General features: G+C 43.1%; 1 protein-coding gene across 3 annotated transcripts in view; it reads right to left on the bottom strand.

Annotated features, from left to right (window-relative positions):
- The window catches only part of HIVEP3 (HIVEP zinc finger 3), a 119,983-nt gene extending 103,846 nt beyond the window's left edge, over nt 1-16,137 (bottom strand). For 2 of the 3 annotated variants that reach the window (XM_056557316.1, XM_056557315.1), the window contains exon 1: nt 14,979-16,136. The gene's annotated coding sequence lies outside the window, so the exon portion shown is untranslated. Of the gene's footprint in view, nt 1-14,978 lie in introns of all 3 variants that reach the window. The other variant, XM_056557320.1, reaches the window with a different exon arrangement.
- Between the last annotated feature and the right edge of the window lie 3,099 nt (nt 16,138-19,236).

The following is a 19,236-nucleotide window of genomic DNA, read 5'->3' as shown; positions in this document are numbered from 1 at the left end:
TGTGATCGCTTATGTCTGCCATTACGGTGGGTCTAATGGCGGGTCCCTGGCTGCTAAATGTATGTCATGGTGCGCTAAGTACCATGGCACCATGACGTACATTTACGTTCAATGTCGTTAAAGGGGTACTCCGCCCCTAGACATCTTATCCCCTATCCAAAGGATAGGGGATAAGATGTCAGATCGCCGCGGTCCCGCTGCTGGGGAGCCCTGGGATCCCCGCTGCGGCACCCTGCTATCATTACAGCACAGAGCGAGTTCGCTCTGTGCGTAATGACGGGCGATACAGGGGACAGAGCAGCGTGACGTCATGGCCCCGCCACTCGTGACATCACGGCCCGTCCCTTTAATGCAAGTCTATGGAAGGGGGCGTGACGACCACCACGCACCCTCCCATAGACTTGTATTGAAAGGGGTGGGCCGTGATGTCACGAGGGGCGGAGCCGTGACGTAACGATGCTCCGGCCCCCTGTATTGCCCGTCATTACGTGCAGAACGAACTTGTTCTGTGCTGTAATGATAGCGCAGTGCCGCAGCAGGACCGCGGCGATCTGACATCTTATCTCCTATCCTTTGGATAGGGGATAAGATGTCTAGGGGCAGAGTACCCCTTTAAAGGGTTAGCCAATAGGCAAGACAGAATTACAAAAGTAGAGGTAGGGGGACACCTAGTTAATGGTGACCACAACATAATGGGGGAGATTTATCAAATCTTGTGCAGAGGAAGAGTGGAGCAGTTGCACATAACAACCAATTGTATTACAGCTTTCCTTTACCATAGGCCTTTTTATAAAATGAAAGCTGGAATCTGGTTGATATGGGCAACTTCACCACAAGGTTTAATAAATCTTTCCCAAAAAGTTTTCAGTTATCCTTTAATAAAATCCAGTTACTGTAGAGGTGCAGCTGCCACTTCTGCAACCACAAATTTTGCCACCAGATGCAAGCTTTTAAATTGGTGTGGATAGGTAGAGTCACTAGTATGATAGCCAATCTGGTGGTGCTCAGCCACTGAATTAGACACAGCCAAAGAATATCCAAGAAGCATAAAGAAGAGAAGTGGCACTCACCAATATTGTTCTCAGGCTTGATTCCATACAAAAATACAGCGAAAGTACATGCAGGTGAATCCAAGAAATGGAACAACGTCTTTTTTACGATATGCGCTTCTTCTAAATCATAACCTCAACCTCAATGGAATGTGCATGCATGTATACCCACTGGGAAAGATTTATTAAAACCTGTTTAGAGGAACAGTAGTGAAGTTTCCCATATATCAATCAATCAGATCGCTTCTTTCATTTTTCAAAAGGACTATGACAAAATAAATGAAGCAATCTGATTGGTTGCTATGGGTTATTATAACTTTCCCCAATTGTATTTTTGTGTGAAGTAAAATGTAAGAACATTGTTGAGTGCTTCTTCTTCTCTTCTTCTTGAAAATCCCTTAATAAATGGTTTTAATAGCGGAACTACAAAAAATGTTAAACTTCATGAAGGCTAGTTTTCAACAACAAAGAAGACCTTTGAGGCATAAAGTGGTATAATGTCCTCAAGAATAAAAGTACATAAGTTAAATGCGACACTTTTAGGGAGCGTTCCCACAGGGCGTATACGCAGCGTATTTGACGCTGCACAAAATTTACGGCAGCAGCGGAAAATACGCTGCGTATTCCTTGCTCACTATACACACAGGGCAGCCCTGTGTGTGTAGTGAGTTTTGGAGGCGGAGCCGCGCGTCACAGTCATGCCGGCACATGGCCCGCCTCCTAAACTAACTGCACACATAGGGCTACCGCCGGAAAGCCCTGTGTGTATAGTGAGCAAGGAATACGCAGCATATTTCCCACTGCTGCCATAAATTTTGCACAGCGTCAAATACGCTGCGTATACACGCTGTGGGAACGCAGCCTTAAGAGCATACTAAATAGATGCTGTGAATGATATACTGTACACCCTATTAAAATGTTAGAAAAAAACAAAAACAAATGTGGCTATATAAAACCATAAAGGGTATGATAAATGATAAAAAGAAAGCATTTAAACTATTAAAACAAGAAGCAAGGAGGCATTAAAGGGGTTATCCAGGAAAAAAAATACTTTTATATATCAACTGCAGAAAGTTAAACAGATTTGTAAATTACTTCTATTAAAAAATCTCAATCCTTTCAGTACTTATGAGCTGCTGAAGTTGAGTTGTTCTTTTCTGTCTAAGTGCTCTTTGATGACACGTTTCGGGAACCGCCCAGTTTAGAAGCAAATCCCCATAGCAAACCTCTTCTACTCTGTGCAATTCCCGAGACAAGCAGAGATGTCAGCAGAGAGCACTGTTGCCAGACAGAAAACAACAACTCAACTTCAGCAGCTGATAATTATTGAAAGGATTAAGATTTTTTTAATAGAAGTAATTTACAAATCTGTTTAACTTTCTGGAGCCAGTTGATATAAAAAATAAAGTATTTTCCTGGAATACCCCTTTAAAAATTTATAAGGAGAAAACAAAAAGCTAGCCCATTATTTCTGATTTTTAACAGAAAACTCACAGCAGGGTCACCCTCATATCTAACAATGTATGCTGGTTAATGTGGGTACACTGCTGTAAGTTTTTATAACGCTTCTTACCGGGTATAAATTGGTGCAGAAGATATTTGTCTTGTTAGTAATATGGTATTTTCTTCTACTGCAATTGAGGCCGCTCCTGCTCTATGTATAATGCTTTTTCCTACCTGCCTGACTATAGCCCGCCGTTTCTGGCAATAACCCCTCCCCTTTATGAATATTTATCCCGTTTCCTCAGCGAGTCCATGAAGGAGGGTGGAGTTATTAGCCACAGAGGGATGAAGTTATCAACCTAAATGGGAGGGAGAAAAACTTTCAAATACAGCAGCCGCCTCCAGTGCAGTTAAAGGGGTTATCCACCATAAGGGGATTTTAGTACGTACCTGGCAGTCAGTAATGGACATGCTTAGGAAGGATCTGCGCTTGTCTTGGGGCTAAATGGCTATGTTATGAGATTACCATAATACTGTGGCTAGCTTATTGTGAACTGGTATTTCCTGTTTGAGCCTTCTTTTTTGGACTACAAATCCTACAATTCCATTTACCTCCTTCCCACAAATCAGCCACCCCACCCATTGAAACATAAATGAGCTGCATCCATTCAAAAGACCTGTGGTTTTCAATCAGGGTGCCTACAGCTGTTGCATTAGTTGCAGATTGATCTCTCTCCCACAAAGCGATCGTTCCACCCATTGAAGCAGACAGGCTCCCTGTCATCAGCTGACTAGTGAGTCAGGTTTTGGCCGCATTGCAAGCTGGGAAAAATCTGAGACAATAGTCATTTTGTACGCTGTTACAATAAATATTGGGGTGAAAATCACAGAAGAATTGTGAGAAAACCATCATACACAGGTACAGACACTATTGTGAACTACACTAACTTTACAGCCCTTGTAGCATAGTTAAATAAAAAAAAAATCCTGGAATACCCCTTTAAGAAGAACATACCATATTACCAACAAGATTAATATCTCCTAAACAGTTCCACCAATTTCCACTAACAGGGTTACCCGCATTATCTACCTGTATTTTTAGGATTTTGCTAGCTATCCAGCTGTTAGTTTCCCCCTTAACAATGTGTCATCATAGATTATGACAGTGACAGTTCCACAGGACTAGCAATGGGGGAAAAAAGGCTAAAAATGTGATCCTGGAAAATAAAGGCCTGTGAGTTTAACATCTTTTGTGGGTAAGATTTTTGGGAATTTTCTGAGATACTATACTGGAATATCTTAATGAAAATAATCTTCTGACACAGCACCAACATGGGTTTATGCAGGATCGGTCCTGTCAGACTAATCTGATCAGCTTCTATGAGAAGGTCAGTTGTAGATAGGACCGCGGTGAAGTTGTGGATGTTTATATATATCTGGACTTTTCTAAGGCATTTGATACTGTGCCACACAAAAGGTTAGTACATAAAATGAGGATGCTGGGACTAGGGGAGGATATATGTAAATGGATTAGCAACTGTCTCAGTGATAGGAATCAGAAGGTGGGGATCGATGAAACTTACTTGGACCTTACCAAGTTGGGTGACAGTTTTTTACTTTACCAGTCCATTACCAAGCCGGGGCTTAGCATTAGCCCCAAAAACAGCTCATGATTACCCCCAATTATTAACTTGGGACCAACAGACTTGGAGCATCAGGTGATAACAGGCTAGAGTAATTTAGGCTGGGGAGGGCCAATAACAACGGTCTTTACTACCCTGTTAACGTCAGGTTGTTTCTGCTTGTTTGGTATCTGGCTGAGAAAGAAAATAGGGGAAACTCCACACATTTTTTTTTTTTCATAAATAACTAAATTTAAAAAAAGTGTTGGGATAGGTTTTACTAGTTTGACAGGGTCAGCTGCAGTAAAGACTAAGCACTCATCTTTAACCAGTGTCTCTGCAGCTAGTACAAAACAACAACCAGAGCCACAGGTTATAGATCAGCTATACAGACTGGTAGTTACATAGAGGGGAGTCTGGGACACATGTGGTACTGCAGACACTCTTTCAGAAGTCACATCCCATACTATAAGCCACACTCATTCCCCATATCCGGTGCTTATTTTCTTTTGGGACAAATTAGATAGCATTATTTTCTGGCAATAATATCCACAGTTCTGGTCTGTATAAAAGACTCTAGCGTACAGCAGTATGAGCCACTCACTTTACAGTATATATCGCTGATAACTGTTAGGATTCGGCTAGCTGGATATGGATCCTCTGTGTCAGCGAGGGATTGGCGTGGACCGTGTCGGTGGACCGGTTCTAGGGTTGCTACTGGTTTTCACCAGAGCCCGCCGCAAAGCTGGATGGTCTTGCTGCGGCGGTAGAAACCAGGTCGTATCCACCGGCAACGGCTCAACCTCGCTGACTGCTGAGAAGGCGTGGGACAGAAGGACTAGGCAGAGGCAAGGTCAGACGTAGCAGAAGGTCGGGGCAGGCAGCAAGGTTCATAGTCAATGAGGATTGCAGGAGATCTGGAACACAGGCTTTGGACAACACTAAACGCTTTCACTGGCACAAGGCAACAAGATCCGGCAAGGAAGTGCCGGGGAAGTGAGGTAATATGGACAGGGAGCAGGTGGAAGCTAATTAGGCTGATTGGGCCAGGCACCATTCATTGGTGCACTGGTCCTTTAAATCTTAGAGAGCTGGCGCGCGCGCGCCCTAAGGAGCAGAGCCGCGCGCGCCAGGACGTGACAGCCGGGGACCGGGACAGGTGAGTGACTTGGGATGCGATTCACAAGCGGGCGCGTCCCGCTATGCGAATCGCATCCCCGCCAGCAATGTCAGTACAGCGGGTCTGACCGGGGCGCTGCAGAGAGAGGAACGCCGTGAGCGCTCCGGGGAGGAGCAGGGATCCGGAGCGCTCGGCGTAACAATAACACAGAAAAAGGTGAATGATAAGTGAGATAAAATATTAGTCAGAAGAAAAGTCCCTATCTCAGTTACAAAATAAATCTCTCTTAGTAATTCTAAGACTGATGTCTCAACGGAAATGCAGTTTTCCCAGGATATTAGAAAAAAACTGACAAGAAATGTACATTCCCATTTATCTAACCACTTGTAGTAAATTGGGAAAGATCTAGTGCAATTCTGTGGTAAAAATCCACAGATTGTACCGCTGTACCTGGGAGCACATCTGTATCTTAAGCCAGACGGGTGGAGCTTTACCTTAGGGAGCCCCTCCTCCAATCAGGACCTGACCTGGAGAAGTAATTGCCAGCACAGTAATGCACAAGGAGGTGTCACCTGTACCCATCGGCTGTTCCCAAAGAGAAAATAATATTTTGTTATGTCTCGGGCGCTGTTATAGCAAACTCGAGTAAAACTAGATCTTTTATAAAATGAAAGGTAAATCTGTAAAAATAAATGAGTGTTACTTTTCTAAAAGGAGTATTCCCAAAAAATATTTTTACATGTAAAACTACTCAGGGTAGGGGTGGGAATAATAAACCTGTACACACCTGTAACCGATCTGGTTTGGCAGTGCAGGTCTCCGCTGTCAGCACTAACAATATTTCGTTCTGACACATAAAAATGGCCGCTTAGCCAATCGTTGAGTCAGATCACCTCGGCAGCCAGTGACTGTCTGAGCGGGCATTTACTTTGTGTCCGGATGGGGAATAGGTAGCGCTGACAGTATGCTGGAACAGGTTCAGTAGCAGGTGTGTACAGGTTTATTTCCTAAAACACACTGGCCCTGAATTATCAATATGTGTGAAAGGAAAAGTGGAGAGATTGTACCCACAGCAACCAATCACAGCTCAGCTTTCATATTTTAACACGTGAAAGCTGAGCTGTAATTGGTTGCAGTGGGTACAATGACCCAGATGTATAAATCTGTGTGAGAGAAAAAGAAAAAGAGGGATTTTCCCACAGCAACCAATCACAGCTCAGCTAACTAGCTCTGGTAAAGTGAAACCTGACCTGTGATTGGCTGCTGCGGGAAAATCTCTCACACAGTTTGATAAATCTGGGCTAATCTCTCCAGTTTTACACACATTTTCATAAATCTAGGCCATGTTTCTCACAATAAAAATTTGTGACTTTTTGCCACGGTCGTCAATTTGTTGGGTAAGGTGTCAATGGGGCGTGGCATCTGCACCTCGTCAAATTTATTAAGCTGCCACTGCCCCCTCAAACTGTTCCAAACGCTGGAGCTGGCGCCGGGAGCTCGTGATGTCATAGCCCAGCCCCCTCGATGCAAGTCTATTGTTCCAAACGCTGAGCAGCGGAGTACCCCTTTAATAAATCTGAGATGTACGGCACAAAAAGTTCACTTAATATTGGCATAAGATACATAAATCCCCCCCAAATACATCTCACATGCTACATATACGGTACTTCAATTTCCTCTGACACGTATGGGGAGATTTATCAAAACCTGTACAGAGGAACAGTGGGGTAGTTGGCCATAGGAACCAATATGATTACTGCTTTTATTTTTCTGATGTCTTTTAAAAAAAATGAAAGAAGCGATCTGATAGGTTGCTATGGGCAACTGGTCAGCTTTTCCTCTGTACAAGTTTGATAAATCTCCCCCATATAGCTTATATGTGTAAGAAGGCACAATGGCGTACTGACACAATTTTGCATACTTAGAGCAGCTGCAGAGCAACTTCTAGTACTAGGAGGTCAGATGTCTGGTCTGGAAAACCGGTCTATATATTGAATTTCCCCAAAAAGATTAGCAAGAAGACCCACAATTGGCTGACATTCACCACCGTTCTGCTACTGTGGGATCACTCTTAAGGTTAAATAAGTATTTCGGATCAGAACATTACACTAGGGATGAACTAAGTCTGCATTCGCCAAACTGTATTCTGCAGGCTTTGTGCAAATCTGTTTGTGGGTAGCTGCCGCATAAATGCCATTTTTGTCAAATCTCATTTGCATTCAGGAAAAATGGTTTGTAGGTCTCCCTGCTTTTTATTAAAACTGAGCATGATCCTGGCGTTTATGGAGAAAAAGAAAAGCAACAGAAAATACTGCATGCTAAATTTGGATCAGCACTTTTAGAGCAGCAATTCAGGAACATTTCCTATTCCTTATTGCTGCAAAGGATCACTACAAAACTACAATTTCTTTAAGAAGGCCTCTGACTCTCAACTCCACGTAATAGAGCATGCATGGTTCTTCCCCAGGGATGTCCAATAAGAACAAAGGATGGGGCAAGGTGAAATCCAACATGAAATCCACTGGGGGAAGGTTAGATGATCTCATTCAGATTAGTTTACAGGTCTAGAAAAGCTGTAACCACAGAGACTGTATTAAGGTACACAACGTCTCTGTGGCTCCTTTCTACAGAGTTATACTTTACATGCATGCTTTTAGGTAGAAGAATCGCTCCATAATACATTGTCCAATAGCGCAATTTTTCTTTTCAAATTCAAACAGAATGAGAAAAACCTCTAAGGGTACGTTCCCACACGGCGTATTTTGCTGCGTATTTGCTGCGTATTTGGTGCTGCGTATTTTCCTACCCATTGACTTCAACAGAGAAAATAAAATACGCAGCAGCAAATACGCAGCAAATACGCCGTGTGGGAATGTACCCTTAATGAAATCAGAGGCACATGGAAGTTTTGTAGGGCCCCACACAGAAGTCTATAGGTACCATATAACATCCTGATAATTCCATATGTCATTCAGTTCCATTGGAGCTTCAAAACTAGTTCATTTGTTTCCATCTGTTTAAAGGTGCGTTCCCACCTGGCGTATTTTGGTGCTGCGCATTTTATTTCCCACTAGCTGAGTACCCGGCGTTGCCCGGTTTTTCCTTTCTAATCCTTGTTGGGGAGGAAAATAAAGGAGGAAGCTTTTGACTTCATATCCCGTCCTCATATATTGTTGTCATATCCCAACGCCATATTACATCCTCATATCCCGTCCTCCTATCCCATCCTCCTTTTCCCGACCTCCTATTCCAGTCCATCTATCCTGACCTCCTATCCCAGTCCTCCTATCCCGACCTCCTATCCCAGTCCTCCTATCCCGACCTGTAATATGTATTGAAATATCTCCAGCCGTACGGAAGTTATGTGAGAACATACATTTCCTATTGATTTGCATGGGACTTTAAACAAAAACCCCGACACTCACAAATGGGGGTAGTTAAGGGTTAAATTAACTATCCTATATTTTGAGTGGACATATAAGTAACATGTGACCAAGTATTATCAAAATATCTCCAGCCGTTTGGAAGTTATGCAGTAACATATTTCCCATAGACTTGTATGGGATTTTAAACAACCCCCCCGCCCCTGGCAAATGGGGGTGAGTAAGGGTTAAATCACCTATCCTATGTTTGTTGTTGACATATAAGTAACATGTGTGCCAAGTTTCATGTTAATATCTTTAGCCGTTTGGACGTTTTTGTGGAACATACATACATACACATACATACATACATACATTGAGTTTTATATATATATATATATATATATATATATATATATATATATATATTAGCTCAGTAACCGGCGTTGCCCGGTTTTTCCTTCCTAATCCTTGTTGGGGAGGAAAATAAACAAAGGAGGAAGCTTTTGATTTCATATCCCGTCCTCATATATTGTTGTCATATCCCAACCCCATATCTCGACCTCCTATCCCGTCCTCCTATCCCGACCTCCTATCCCGACCTCCTATCCCGTCCTCCTATCTCGACCTCCCATCCCCACCTCCCATCCCCACCTCCCATCCCCACCTCCCATCCCCACCTCCCATCCCCACCTCCTATCCCCACCTCCTATCCTGTCCTCCAATCTCAAGCTCCTATCCCGACCTATCCCGTCCTCCTTTCTTGACCTCCTATCCCGACCTCTCATCCCGTTCTCATATCCCGACCCGTACCTCTTCTCCCGTCCTCCTGTCCCGTCCTCCTATCCCGTCCTCCTATCTCGACCTCCTATCCCGACCTCCTATTTGCATGGGACTTTAAACAAAAACCCCGACCCCTCACAAATGGGGGTAGTTAAGGGTTAAATTTACTATCCTATATTTTAAGTGGACATATAAGTAACATGTAACCAAGTATTATGGAAATATCTCCAGCCGTTTGGAAGTTATGCGGTAACATATATTTCCCATTGACTTGCATGGGACTTTAAACATAAGCCCCGCCCCTGGCAAATGGGGGTGAGTAAGGGTTAAATCACCTATCCTATGTTTGTTGCTGACATATAAGTAACGTGTGCCAAGTTTCATGTTAATATCTTTAGCCGTTTGGACATTTTTGTGGAACATACATACACACACACACGTTGAGTTTTATATATATAGATAAGATTGAAGTCAATGGGTAGGAAAATACGCAGCAGCAAATACACAGCAAAATACACCAGGTGGGAACGCAAACTTAGGGTACGTTCACACGGGCGGATTTTCGTAGCGGATTTCGCTGCTGAAGTACCCTCTGTATTCCGCTACAGGGACACAGTTTGCCACCTGCTCGGCTCTCCAGTAATACAGCCTTGGGAAAGTGCAGATCACACTGTTTAATGCAATCTAATGGTTGTATGTAAAAGTCCCCTATGGGAACTTAAAAAGTGTAAAATAATACAAAATGTTTTTAAAATTATATTTAAAAAAAAAAACTTCATTAAACCCTTAAGGACTCAGCCCATTTTGGCCTTAAGTACGCAGTCAATTTTATTTTTGCTTTTCGTTTTTTCCTCCTCGCCTTCTAAAAATCATAACTCTTATATTTTCATCCACAAACTAGTATAAGGGCTTATTTTTTGCGCGACCAGTTGTCCTTTGTAATTACGTAACTCACTTTACCATTAAATGTATGGCAAAATTTAAAAAAACTACTATTTGTGTGGAGAAATTGAAAAGAAAACCGCAATTTTAAATTTTTTACGAAGGTTTTGTTTTCACGATGTACAATTTACGGTAAAAATTATACGTTTTCTTTATTCTGTGGGTTAATACGAATAAAATGATACCCATGTTACATGCTTTACTATTATTGTACCGCTTTAAAAAAATCTCAAACTTTTTAACAAAATTAGTGCCTTTAAAATCCCTCTATTTTGACGACCTAGAACTTTTGCATTTTTTAGTATAAGCGGCGGCATGAGGACTAATTTTTTGTGTCGTGATCTGTATTTTTTTTTGATACCCCATTTGCATATATTAAACTTTTAATTAATTCTTTTTAATTTTTGAATACTATGTGACCAAAAAAAGCTGCAATTTTGGACTTTTTTAATTTTATTTTTACGTTTACGTCATTCATCGTATGGGATCAATAACATTATATTTTGATGGTTCGGACATTTACGCACGCGGCGATACCAAATATGTTTATTTACTTTAGGCGCATGACACGAGCACCACTCCGGTGCCCGTGGTCATTTATAGGATGTAAATGTACGTCCTGGTGCGTTAAGTACCAGGTCCCCAGGATGTACATTTACGTCCTATGTCTTTAAGGGGTTAATTAAAAAAATCCCCCTTTCCAAACTATTAAAATAAAATGTTTATGACCTTGCAAAGTGAATGGTGTAAACGTAAAAAAAATACCAAATGCCAAAATGCTGATTTTTTTTATCACATATTTCCAAAAAAAATAAATAAAAAGGTCTTCAAAAAGTCCCATCGAAACGAAAAAAAAAATTGACTTTTTTAAAGTAATACAATAATAGAAAAACTATATAAATTGGGTATTGCTTTAATCGCATTGACCTCCAGAATAAAAGAGAATATGTCATTTTTACCATAAAGCGCACTGCATAAAAACAAAGCTCTTCAAAATTCACAAAAATGTGTTTTTCGGTTATATTCCCCCCCCCCACAAATAATATTTGTTCATCTACAGATCCACAAAAAAATAAGTTATGTCTTTTAATTGCGAGGAGTAATAACAAACGCTAAAATGCTAATGTATGTAAACAATTTTTTTCCTATCAACTGGTGCCAGAAAGTTAAACTGATTTGTAAATTACTTCTATATAAAAATCTTATTCCTTCCAGTACTTATCAGCTGCTGTATGCTCCACAGGAAGTTCTTTTCTTTTTGAATTTCCTTTCTGTCTGACCACAGTGCTCTCTGCTGACACCTCTGTCCATGTCAGGAACTGTCCAGAGCAGGAGAGGTTTGCTATGGGGATTTGCTCCTACTCTGGACTGTCATACCATATTTAGAATTTACATTTGTGCTGTTTTGCCAAGCAAAGGCACATAGGCACATGACTACCACACAGAGGAAAAACTATGCCATGTCATCTCAGTCATGTCCTTTTAAAGACATAGCTCAAAGAACTTCATTTTTCATCAACAACTTTTGCCTTTATGAATTCAGTGAAAAAACACACAGACAATACAAAAACACCATGGACAGGACAATGAGAAAGGGTTAAGAAGGATAGCCAATAAGAAAGGGTCGCCACGCCCCCTCCCATAGACTTTCATTGAGGGGGCGTGACATGACATCATGAGGGGTGTGGCCCTAACGTTACAAACGATCGCCGGGTGCTGCAGGGGGTCCCCCGCGATCAGACATCTTACCGCTTATCCTTTGAATAGGGGATAAGATGTCTAGGGGCAGAGTACCACTTTAATCCTTCAAGTACTTATCAGCTGCTGTATACGCCAATGGAAGTTGCGTAGTTTGTTTCAGTCTGACCACAGTGCTCTCTGCTGACACCTCTGTCTGTGTAAGGAACTGTCCAGAGTAGGAGCAAATCCCCATATCAAACCTCTCCTGCTCTGGACAGTTCCTGACATGGACAAAGGTGTCAGCAGAGAGCACTGTGGTCAGACAGAAAAGAACGTCAGTGCTGTATGCTTCCCGTGGAGCATTCAGCAGCTGATAAGTAGCTTTACACCGGAGTACCCATTTTATGGAGCCCTGTAGCACTTCATTTTATTTCTGCTCTGTGCCCGGGCTGCATAAAGAAACAGAACAAACTTTAACTCCTTCTGACGTTCCCTTGTTGCGCTGATATTGGTGTACCGTTCTCCGGTCCCTGTATTCTTCTGCTTCCTGGGGGAATCAAATCTTCTTTACCATATTGGGTTGGCGGGGGGTGTTATTTTAATGTCTGATTTGTCGTTGTCATTTTTCTTGTTCTGCACTTAAGGGGAAAAAAACTTTTTTATATATATCAACTGGCTCCAGAAAGTTAAACAGATTTGTAAATTACTTCTATTAAAAAAATCTTAATCCTTTCAGTACTTATGAGCTTCTGAAGTTTTCTGTCTAACTGCTCAATGATGATGTCACGTCCCGGGAGCTGTGCATGATGGGAGAATATCCCCATAGGAGCTGGACAGCTCCCGGGACGTGAGTCATCAGAGAGCAGTTAGACAGAAAACAGCAACTCAACTTCAGAAGCTAATAACTATTGGAAGGATTAAGATTTTTTTAATAGAAGTAATTTACAAATCTGTTTAACTTTCCGGTGCCAGTTGATATATAAAAAAAAAAAAGTTTTGGCTTGGAATACCCCTTTAATGATAAGTTTCTTTGACTGCGTTTAGGGTTTCTGCCACAGGTACCCATCAACATTCAACCAAGAACAGGATGCCAACATATACTTGTATATACTGTAACAAAGCCGCTGCCATTCATTTTAACTGGAATCACCTCTGAAGGAAACGCTAACTGTACTGTGAATGTGTGCACTAGAGATGAGCGAACTTACAGTAAATTCGATTCGTCACGAACTTCTCGGCTCGGCGGTTGCTAACTTTAGTCTGCATAAATTAGTTCAGCTTTCAGGTGCTCCCGTGGGCTGGAAAAGGTGGATACAGTTCTAGGAGACTCTTTCCTAGGACTGTATCCACCTTTTCCAGCTCACCGGAGCACCGGAAAGTTGAACTAATTTATGCAGGAAAAGTCATCAACTGCCGAGCCGAGAAGTTCGTGGCGAATCGAATTTACTGTAAGTTCGCTCATCTCTAGTGTGGAACAGTCAGGAGCTGGTTACAGCAGAAACATTTGAGGGTTTAGAACAAAATAATATTAACACGTATGTAAAAGGTCACCCATACCCCTTCCCCTCATCTTCTTCCCCAGTCATACCCTTTTTCAATCAGTTTTTCTAAAGAAAACCGAATGGCAAGAAACTGATAGAACCGTATGGGAAAAAGTAAACCGTATGCGTTTTTATAAGTGCATACGGTTCCGTCCGTTTTTATAAAAAAAGAAAAAACATACGTTTTTAAAAATGTTGTCCATTTTTAATGGGAGGGGCATTGGGTTTGGACTTTAGGATGCAAATACGCATGTGCAAAGTAAAAACCGTATAAGGTTTCCCGTATGGAATCGTATACATGTGCGTTTCCCATTGACGTCCATGTAAAAAAAAAAAAAATTGCGGTTGCAGTACGGTTTTTAAACCGGAGTCCAGTTTAGAAACCGTACTGCAACCACATGGACGTCAATGGGAAACGCACATGTATACGGTTCCATACGGGAAATCGTATACGGTTTTTACTTTGCACATGCCCATTTGCATCCTAAAGTCCCCACCAACGCCCCTCCCATTAAAAGTGGGACAAAGTTTTCAAAAAAGTATGTTTTTTCTCTTTTTATGAAAACGGACGGAACTGTATGCACTTTTAAAAACAGTATACGGTTTAAAAACGCATACGCTTTATCCCATACGGTTCCATCCGTTTTCTTGCCATTCGCTTTTCTTTAGAACTGATTGAAAACAGTATGGCAAAAACGTGATGTGAACCCAGCCTATGTATGTAATACATTTTGGCAAAAGTGTTGGTGTAAACTACATGGATCCAACCAGTGGTGTGTTACTTCATAACATTGTGAATTCTGGCACACCTAATCATTGCTGGCGACCTAGTGCCAGGAGGACAATCTGCGGGCACCTATGCGATGTGCTGCATACTGCAGCACCTGTGATGCCATCATATCAACAGAGTATTGCTTCCAGCACTTCCAAGCTGGCACTAGGCTTATAACTTACCTCACAAAGCAATATTGTGAGGTATTTACTTCTCTATGGCCTGGTGACAGGGACCACAGGACACCTAGTGAACTTGGGCAAGTGTTTCCCAACCAGGTTGCCTCCAGCTGTTGCAAAACTACAACTCCCAGCATGCCCAGACAGCCTACGGCTGTCTGGGCATGCTGGGAGTTGTAGTTTTGCAACAGCTGGAGGCAACCTAATTGGGAAACACTGACTTGGGCTAATAACAATAGAGCTCTGCAGCAAGTGACACTGTACGGTGACATCAGCTGTCAATCATTCCCCAGTGTGTGTAATGTGCCATGTGTGTCACAATGCTCGCTAGTAAACAGCGTCGCCCATTAGACTGTAGCAGCCAGCTAGCCATTCTAAGGCAATGAGCCCGCACCGCATACACGAGGGAACACATGACAGCTCCAGCTGTGTGCCCAGCATAAGAATAGCCAGCAGTGTCACAGGCCCTGTCAGGCTGCACTCACCGCAAATGATGTCATATCTCCAGCCCTGCGATCCGATGACGTCACGGCTCTGCAGACGTCGTTTCCCAGGCAGCCCCGGGCAGTGAAGCTATGGGAGCCGGGGCTGACATGTCGTCCTCTCACATACCCTACTTCACACCTTGGAACTGGCCGCTACAGCCAACACCAAAAACCCCTGTAGGGGGGACGTGGTACAGCCCGCCTTCAATGCTGTCAGCCAGTGCCTAGCCGCGCCCACTCTAAAGGCGGGGAGGCTCGGAGCAGGCCTCTGTGTGAAAACGTACAGTAGTTGGATTCTCACTGCACACAGTCATGGTTTGGACGCGCCCACTGGAAGGAAGGGGAGAGATGACACCTCCTCGTAGTACAAATGGTAGTGCTCGCTTACAGTTTCATCTAGTGGGTCCTGGGTCGCGCCCATTTCTTACGAAGGGGAGGCCTCAGCACCTTGTTATGGTCTGGCTTAGCCTGTGGACGGCTCGGGTTCCGCTTCTGTGCTTGGAGCTATGCGGCAGGCATGGGGGCAAACACGACAGGAATGTCTACAGACCTTATCTGGAATTCCTCGTCCCCTGCTTTTCTCTATTGGGGAGACTGACTGACAGGAATTCTTTACAACCCCAACTTAAGAAAGAACAAGAAATCTATTGGTGGTGAAGCCAGTCATGTCTGTGAGACAGGGGCTCCCTGGAGAGAACTGCACCACATCAGTGCCTGGCACATCCCCCTCAGCCAGCCATGGCACTGCCACAGTATGGCACCGGCCATCACTCCAGTCCTGGGCAGCTGTTCTGCTGTATGGAGCTGCCCAATGGTGACCAGGTGACATGCTAGAAATTCACACACGTGGTTCAATGGAGGCCAGAAGACTGCCCTGTTGAGCAGGATCTGTATTATTCTGCATGGGCAACCACTATTTTTTGCATACCTCCGAAGTATCTGAAAACGTGGTGTAGTCATAGCCAAAATAGGTAAAGTCTATGCTGGTTCATTCATGATCATTTAGTGGATTCCACTCAAACAATAGTATTTTTGGTGAACTACTGCAGCATGTGAACAATGCAGGAAAATATAGGAGTCCAGCTCACACCTGCTACGTCCCGTGTCCAAACAATGAAGAAAGACGAAATGATCCAGCACTTGGAATATTCGCAGCTTTATTGTACATCCTCTTTAAAACAGCATGGAACAACTTCACAAGGTCTGACACATCTTGACGCGTTTCGAGCACATGCGCTCTTTGTCAAAAGATCTTGTCGAAGAGCGCGTGCACTCGAAACGCGTCAAGATGTGTCAGACCTTGTGAAGTGTTGAAGTTGTTCCATGCTGTTTTAAAGAGGATTTATAATAAAGCTGCGAATATTCCAAGTGCTGGATCATTTTGTCTTTCAGCGTGTGAACACCATCTTAAGAAGGACTGATCATACATGCTGTACATCTCCAGATTTTACAATCATTGCTCATAAACATGACCCATATTTACTTAGGCCGGTCTACTATGCCAGTCTAACGGTGCATTCACACCCTGTTTTTGCAATACAGTTCCCGTATACGTTTTCAATGTGAAAACCATACGGAACCGTACTGAAAACCATATGCATTGACTGTCCATTGAAAACCGTATGCCAAACTATGCATCTGTTTTACCTGTTAATTGTGGCCTACCACGGTTTTTGGTCCGGGTGAAAAACCTTATACGTTTTATTATTTTTTTTTTTTTACATGGAGTCAGTGGGAACCGTACAGAACCATATGTGTGTACGGTTCCATACGGTTTTTGACTTGCAGTTTTTTTTGCATGGAATTTCAATCAAACAAGTGAAACTTTATTCATAATGGAGTGAAAAGTTAAAAAACATTTATTTTTCTTAAAAAACGGATGCAACCAGACATCATTTTTCAAACCATATTCGGTTTTTAACCGTATAAAGGTTAAAATTTGTACACACGTGTTGATTCAGTTTAGTTAGGTTTTGAGGAATCTTTTTTATCAAAAACCTGATACGGAACTGTATTGCAAAAACGTGTGAATGAACCCTAAGGCAGGCTAGGTTGACACTGCATTACAGGAGGTGTACAGCATGTGTATACAGTGTGCCTAAGGCAGATTGCATCAGCAGATCTAATATGGCTGTCACGGAAGCCTTCACAAGGCCTCCACCCACCATATTGACTGACCAGCCCCCCACAATTGCGTTGTAGGGGTCCATGATGGCAAACATGTATGTCATGTGTCCTCAAAAGGTTAAAGATAATCTGTCTGCTCCCTTTGCTGCCAAGATCTGCAGACACCATTGGATAGCTGTTAGGGTATAAAAGCAAACTGTATCTTTCCTGGAGATAATGGTGGTTGCCAAAGTTATAAAATTGTTTTTTTCTTCTCAGCCAAGTGCCAAGGAGGCAAAGCCAAGCAACTCAAGTGCCACCACGCCTCCTTACTTGCCCTCACCTCCCAGACCCCCTTGACTGATGTACTGAGCTGCGTATATTATTTAAGAAGGGGGTGAGTTGTGAAGGCAAACAAGGAAGGTGGTGTGCCAAGCTGTGGCACTAGAGCAATTTGGCTCTGCCTCTTTGGCGCTTGGCTGAGATATAGGTGATTTTATAGGTTTGGCAACCACCATCAGCCCCAGGAAATACTTTTTATACCCTAACCGCTATCTAATGGTTTCTGCAGTTCTTTAGCAGCAAATCCAGCTGACCTATTCCCTTTAATAACCTTGGCACATTTAGCCCTGTATGACCACCAGGAAATCAGATGTACGTTTCCTATAACCAGGAATATATCGGTGCACATATATCTTCTCAGTATGACTGTCTCTATGGAGACCAAAGCCTATTGTCTTCACGAGGAAAGTAGCTAATTATTTGCAAATCTGTATAAAATTCATTTGTGCCCTTTTAGAAAAAGTGGGGAAGGTATTAAAGACTGGCATTTTACATGCTAGTCTTAAAGGAGTACTATGGTGCAAAACAAAACATGCTGTGCTCAGCGTATCACCAGCATTGTCCTGCTGCGGCCGGTGATATGCTGAGCACAACGAAACTCACAGTCCCGCAGGAAGCGGAAGACGACAGGACCCGGAGAACAGGACACCGATATTGGTACAACAGGGGAATGTAGGAAGGTGAATTGAAGTTTGTTTTGTTCCATTTTGCAGCCAGGGCACAGAGGGTTAATTAAAAATCTCCCAATAGCAGACACTCACAGGGAAAAAAAATGTGTCCACTATTGAGAGATGTGCCCGATTGGGGAAAAAAAAAGGCTTAAAGTGGTACTCCGCCCCTAGACATCTTATCCCCTATCCAAAGGAACCGCTGGAGGCCCTCAGGCTAATACCATCCCGACCACGCACGGGGACGTGAGATCGTCACGTCACAACTCCGCCCCCATGTGATGTCACACCCCGCCCCCTCAATGCAAGTCTATGGGAGGGGGCGTGAAAGATGTCACGCCCCCTCCCATAGACTTGCATTGAGGGGGCGGGGTGCGACATCACATGGGGGAGGAGTTGTGATGTCACGATGTTACGTCCCCGTGCGTGGTCGGGATGGTATTAGCCTGAGGGCCTCCAGCGGTTCCGGAAGCAGTTACAGGTGGGTGCCTCATGGTAGAGTGCGGGGGTCCCCAGCGGCGGGACCCCCGCAATCAGACATCTTATCCCCTATCCTTTGCATAGGGGATAAGATGTCTAGGGGCGGAGTATCCCTTTAAGCCTTTTTTCCCCCCAATCGGGGACATCTCTCAATAGGGGACATCTATCAATAGTGGACACTTTTTTTCCCCTGTGAGTGTCTGCTATTGGGAGATTCTACTGTACTACCCTTTATTCTTGGTAAACTGCAGTTTTATCTGCTTTACTTCAACCACTTCTGACAGTCTGGATTGGCATGTACATCCCAATGAATGGTGTCACCACATCAGGTCTCACAGGTAGGTCCTTCCTTGTTACAGGACCACTCTCATACCTGTGACTCCATGTGGGTCATACATCAAGCTGACATTGAAATATGCATTTTCTTCAAAAGAAAAATATGTAAGAAAGTTCCTTAGTGTGCTATTAACTAGTGTATGTATAAAGAATGTATGAATCAGCTCTTAGTAATTGTTGTTTCCGACAACTGTAAGACAGGATAGTAAAGCATAGTATTGTGAAACGGATTCAGAAGACTGATGATTCACTAAGCTGTAGCTGCATTAATAATATACAGAACATGACTGCTGCTGTCAGGAATGTTATGGGCTGAAGCAACCACA

Source organism: Hyla sarda, chromosome 2 (genome assembly GCF_029499605.1).
Source record: "Hyla sarda isolate aHylSar1 chromosome 2, aHylSar1.hap1, whole genome shotgun sequence".
In the NCBI taxonomy this organism is placed as follows: Eukaryota; Metazoa; Chordata; class Amphibia; order Anura; family Hylidae; genus Hyla; species Hyla sarda.
Note: the sequence above shows the minus strand (reverse complement) of the source record. Positions and strands in the feature narration are given on the sequence as shown.